Source organism: Protomyctophum bolini (genome assembly GCF_963924005.1).
Source record: "Protomyctophum bolini genome assembly, chromosome: 12".
Taxonomy (NCBI): Eukaryota; Metazoa; Chordata; class Actinopteri; order Myctophiformes; family Myctophidae; genus Protomyctophum; species Protomyctophum bolini.
Window position 1 is genome coordinate 41083701 of NC_137873.1, and position 6453 is coordinate 41090153.

The window sequence follows — 6453 nt, forward strand, 5'->3', positions numbered from 1 at the left end:
TTGTTGGAACGACTCTTTCATGTGAACTCTGCAAGGTGAATAAAAACATATTGATTGTTCATCAAAAGACTTGGTTTTTCAGTACCTTTCACTATTTTTGAGCTGGTTCAGTGCCATTTTTGGGCCCACACTACCTTCACACTAGGACAAAGTGTGACACAGTGTATCAAATGAATTGTGTTTGTGGCAATCCCATGAAACGCTATATACCTGTTTTAGAAAGGTGTTGTTGTTCTTGAAACAGCATTAGACGTGTAACTTCATGGTCAATGTCAGCATTGTCAGGGGAGCTATAACATTGCTCCAAATCGAATAACACAAACAGATGGCCGGGCTCTGGTGTGTTAGTGTTAGTACAGTAGCTGTTGTTGGAACCGTTCAGCGCAAATTATGACATTTATATATACGTGTGATGTGTTTTTGTCTCACCTCTAATTAATTTCTCAAACACGTGCCGCTCTAAACTGTGGTTCAGAATGAACAATTTCTCTCTTGTATAGCTTCCAGCCTTTGAGCCTTTTTCAGTCCATTTTCCTACTTGTTGTTGTGTCAGGGCGTTTGATGGTCTAGGAATGTCACGTTTGTTTGAACCGTTGCTGCTGTCACTTTCAAATCTAAAAGCTGAAAATGCATCATGGATGCAACACCTCAGGAGCGTGAGAGTAGTAGTCGGTGCCGTGCTATGAGCTTGTAGATCTGCTATTTTCCAATAGCTATAAGCATAACAAAAAACGGGGTTCCCGCCCCAAAATGGGTTAAATATTACAGATAAATTAATCGCACCTTTTTTTTCACCGCGGAACGTTTCTCACTGGGCGCTTTTCTATAGTACTGAAAACTGGAAATAATAAAAAGTCACCCCATTTTGTGTTGCCTAGAACTGGAGGTCTGACAAAAAACAGTAACAATATGAAGTAAGTACAGCTTTGTGATGTCACTGAGATGTACTTGTTACTGTTACTATTTTATTTTCAGACCTCCAGTTCTAGGCAACACAGAATGGGGTGACTTTTTATTATTTCCACAACGGGTATATTAATGACAGTAAAATGTTGAAAATGAGTGGTATCCTGTAGTCAGTGGTCACTATTCATTGATTCACTGGGATACAAAAAAAACATTAAAAAAAAGCTTTCTCGCTGTTCTCAGGTTGAATATTGATATGCGATTAAAATGTGATTAATCTAGATTAATTAACTACAAAGCCTCTGATTAATTAGATTACATTTTTTAATCGAGTCCCAGCTCTATTAAATATATAAAAACCCTCTAATGTCTATGCAGGCGGTGGACTACGAGAGCCGGAGCTCCTACTCCTTCTCCGTGGAGGTCCTGAACCCCATCGTGGACCCTCGCTTCCTCCGCCGCGGCCCCTTCAAGGACCGCGCGTCCATCCGCGTGGCCGTGCTGGACGCGGACGAGCCGCCGCGCTTCTCCCGAACCCGCTACCTCATGGACGTGTCGGAGAACTGCCCGCCCTCCTGCACCGTGGGCCGGGTGGGGGCCGTGGACCCCGACACCGGGCTGACCAATAACATCAGGTATGTGCTGGTTGTCATGTGACACGGAGCGAGGGGGCGTTAGATATAGGATATGATGCAGAGCCGTAGAGTAAGACAGAGTTACGACATTGAGGGGGCAGAAAACTGAGCGCTCGAACGCTGTTCATGCAGCCTCGAGAGAGAGACAAGCTGGAGTTTGAATTACATTGTTTTCAACGAGGGCAGCGGCGCAAATGAGACCTGTTTTAGGCATGTGTGCAACATGACAACTGTTTTAAAGTATTGTACAGTGACAACTAAAGTCTCTGTAATGATTATGTTGTACTATTACTAAAATAAACTATCGAAAATAAAGGGATTTAAGATCATTAAAGCTGGGCTGTTGCCTGAGTCCAGTGCATAAAGCGCTGAAAAAACACATTTTTTTAATGACAGATGTAGTCACTACGACCACAAATGTCCCAAGAAACTAGCTAGCCTAGCCACCGAGTTTGCTGCGCTCTGGGAAAACGGAGCAGCTGAATTCTTTGTTTTGATTAGGTGTGGAGTGCTGCTGGTTTGATCCACGGCTAGAAGGCTGTTTCAACCAATCAGATTGCTTCCATCGAAACGACCTGTGGTATAATTAACACATATAATAACACCATGGCAAAATGCCCTCTTTTTCACTGCCAACGTTCTGTTTATGACAATGCACTGACAATCTACTGAATTGCCAATGAATGGCAGGACGTGTGAACTTACTGTAATCTGTAACATAAACCTTTACTGGTCCCCGGAGGGACATTCAGGCGTCGTACTGTAGCAGCAACGGCAGCAGGACAAGGTGATCTGTACAGTATGGCACACTTCAACACGCCAATTCATAGTGTTTTACACTATGACATTAACCCATTCTGACCTGAGATCAGATTCATACGAGGTTTCCACTGGACACACACTGGTCTGATTAACCCGTTCTGACCTGAGATCAGATTTTAAAAAATGTCAGTCGCTCTTCGATTTTTCAAAAAAAATAGCAGACCTACAAGCTCGTAGCGCGCCACTCGGTGGCGCGCTATGAGCTTGTAGATCTGCTATTTTTCAATAGCTAAAGCATAACGTGATGCTAACACCAAAAGGGGTTCCCGTTCAGAATGGGTTAAAAGCACCACGCAGGACTAAGTGAGAAAGCGAAAGCCTTTTGAGACTCTCTGAATAGATAAGAGTTCCTTCTGCTGGAAGTGTCGAGGAGTGACAAGAAATGACTTCAATAAAAAGTAGAATAGAAGTGCACAAGAAATTAATCAAAAACTTAAATAAAAAAAAGTAGCACAGGGAAAACAGAAAAGTCTTCAGCTTTGATTTAAAAGAATTGAGAGCTGTAGCAGAGCTATATGTGGTTTCCTGGGCATGTGGGAGAGCTCTAAATCAAATCAAATCAAATCAAATCAAATCAAATCAAATGTATTTATATAGCACATTTAAAAACAACTCTCATTGTACCAAAGTGCTTTACAAGGCAGAATATAGTGGAGCACAAAACAATACAATAAAATGCAATACAACACAGTACAATTCAGTGCTCTAGAGAGACAGCACTGTTAACGGTATAGCTGTGAGTCTAGTCTACTGAAGAGAAGTCTTCCCAAATCCTGCCGAGGCATAATACGTTCTTCAGGCTTTGTTTATATCCTTAAGGTGGTAGTTAGAACTTGGCTGACTTTGTTATTGTCTTAATGTGGTTGTTGAAAGTCAGGTCTGAGTCCGTGATTACGCCAAGATTTATGGATTGGGTTTGTGTTTATTTCTTCTTCTTTTTTCACATTGCTTATTGAAGCTGAGAACTGACTTCTAATCGTCCTTCCTTAAGGCTCCCAAAACTATTACTTTGTCCTTGTTTAATTTAATTTAATTCACACCCTGCAACTGCTGAGTTGTTCAATGCACTTATACTCAATACCTGAACCACATAGTACATACACAATACAATACAGATCAACATGGTACAGGGGACAGAACAAACTGCAAAGTGAAATGAGAAATGACACTGAATACTAATTAGTGCTGATATAGTTACTCATGATTACAGATTTGAATTGTTTTTAGCCACCTTTTCAGGTTGAATTTGAAGGTCAGATAGTTGGAAGTCTCTCTTACTTCTGTGGGGAGACTGTTCCAGTGATGGGAGGCTCTAACAGAGAAGACTGTTTTACCAAACACACTGCGTCTGATTGGCACTTCACCTTGTTGCTCTGTCACCACTGTCCCTTCGATCTATGAACTGGTTCAGTGGTGGAGGTGCAAGTCCATTTAAGATCTTAAAAATGAGACAAGCATCTGCAAAGTGTTTGAAGCTGTTAAAATTAAATAGGTTGTACTTTTGAACTATGTGGCAATGGTGGTTAACGGATGGGCTTTTAAGTACGAGTCATTTAATACTAGTCATGAAGTAATTAAAGCGTGTGTGGAATTGTAACAGCTGGAATCAGTATTCTGACATTAACATGCGGGCCGCATTATTAAGTGAAGGTGGGAGGGCCGCATGTGGCCCCCGGGCCGCCAGTTGTAATAATAATAGTGTCCTCAAAAGTTGAGGACGGAAAATGACCGTGTATGGTGCCGAAACGGGCGCTGTGATTGGCCGTTGTGATTGGTATGGATACCCAAACAGGTTTATGGACTAGTATGCATAATTATTATGGTGTCACGGCCCCTTGGCCTGGCCTGCAGGGCCTATGGCTATGCTGTGTATATGGTGTACTGCCCTGTGTGTGTTTCTCTCACAGATCATGTGGGTGTCGGCCCACTTGAGAGACCTCATTAGGTGCATTAGGAGCACCTGGCCAGTGTAACGTACTTTGTTTTCCAGGCCATGTAGATGTTGAGAAGACGAGTCCCCAGAAAGTCACCCAGTTTGTCTTCAGTCATCTATTATTGACTCGGTGTTAAATGCAACACTGAGACTCCAGTGATATTAAGGCCGAATCTAGATGTTGTGAACATGAAGACCTTAACAGGATCAGTCTCAGTGCTGCTGCCTTTATTGTCCAAGTGCTGACTGGAAGACTTCAAAGCACTTCAGTGGCTGTTTTCCGGAAAAAGATTTGTTTCAATGAATAATATTTGCTTAAAATCTGGAGGTTTAGTGGGAGGAGGTTAGCATGTTTTTAGTTTTTGTATATGCTATTGTTTTATTGAACCATAATATGTGACCGAGGCTAAGTCATTGAACATTGTTTTCGTTTTTTTCATGTCATGCATGTGAACGCAGGCAATCATAATTATAGCTTCAAATTGACATATTGACATGTTGTTCAGTTTGACCCGCCAGTTTTGTAGATATGGCTCGAAATGAGCACGAAACGAGCACACGCGCAACAAATTCACGGGACCGCGCTGACGTAAACAAGCTTGCGTTGTCGCACCGCGACTGCTACCGCGCAAAAAACGCAGGTCTCGTTGAAAATTAAAACTATAGCCGCGTTAAATCGTTTCACGTTTGAGAGGCCCTTAACCCATTTTGGAGGGCGGGAACCCCTTTTGGTGTTTTAAACATTATGTTGTAATTTAGCTATTGAAAAATAGCAGACCTACAAGCTCATAGCGCGCCACCGAGTGGCGCGCTATGAGCTTGTAGGTCTGCTATTTTTGAAAAATCGTGAAAATATTTATTTCAGAAAACTGGAGGATTTAGAATATTTATTTTTAAATTTTGAGGTCAGGCCTAAATGGGTCCTCTCTCTCGCTGTAGCTTTCCTTAACCCATTCTGAACGGGAACTCATTTTGGTGTTAGCATCATGTTATGCTTTAGCTATTGAAAAATAGCTGATCTACAAGCTTGTAGGTCTGCTATTTTTTGAAAAATCGAAGAACGACTGACATTTTTAGAATCTGATCTCAGGTCAGAATGGGTTAATCAGACCAGTGTGTGTCCAGTGGAAACCTGGTATGAATCTGATCTCAGGTCAGAATGGGTTAAGTTCAGCCTGTGATGTTAGTGTTTTGTCTGGAGGCTACGTATGGTTTGGTGTCGGGAAGCAAAGCAAAGCGAAGTGATTTGTCATTAGCAGAGACCCAGTAAACCGTGTCCCAATTAGGAGCACAGCTGAAAAGCCTGGAAGTGCGTGTGGGGTGAAATGATAGTTAGTGCACTCGTACAGATTATACTGAGATAATCAGCCTCGATCACTTCAAAGCCATGCTCCTATCAATGGCGATAATCTCATCCCTATATTAATTCCCAGGCCATTTGTGTTGCTTATCTTTCTCTCTCACACACACACTCTCTCTCACACTGTCTCCTCACCCACCCAACTCTTTGTTTCCTTCCTTCCCCCTCTCTCTCTCTCTCTCTCTCTCTCTATCTCTCTCTCTATCTCTCTCTCTCTCTCTCTCTCTCTCTCTCTCTCTCTCTCTCTCTCTCTCTCTCTCTCTCTCTCTCTCTCTCTCTCTCTCTCTCTCTCTCTCTCTCTCTCTCTCTCTCTCTCTCTCTCTCTCTCTCTCTCTCTTTCCTATTGGTAATTATGTACTGTATGTTATGTGTTTTTTTTTCATATTCAGGGTGCGTTTTCATATTGCTGGCTATTCAAGGTTCAAAGGTTCATCGTCATTTCATTGGTGTCGCCATAGCTTTTAACCACTTTTTTTAACCATTATTTTAAACTTTAGCTTTTCAAAAACAGTAGATCTACTACAGTAACAAGCTCATAGCGTGTGTAGGGTTAGGGTTATCTGCTATTTTTCTTTCTATCGTGGAAAAAGTGTGCAAATCTTTGAATATTCTTTCACAGCGAACTTTTTTTTCCAACCTGTAACCAGCTCTTTGGGTTAGAGTCAGTGTCTGCCCTGAGACTGGGAGGTCGGGGTTCAATCCCCGGCCGGGTCATACCAAAGACTCTAAATATGGGACCCAGTGCCTCCCTGCTTGACACTCAGCATCAAGGGTTGGATCGGGGGGTAAGTCCCTGC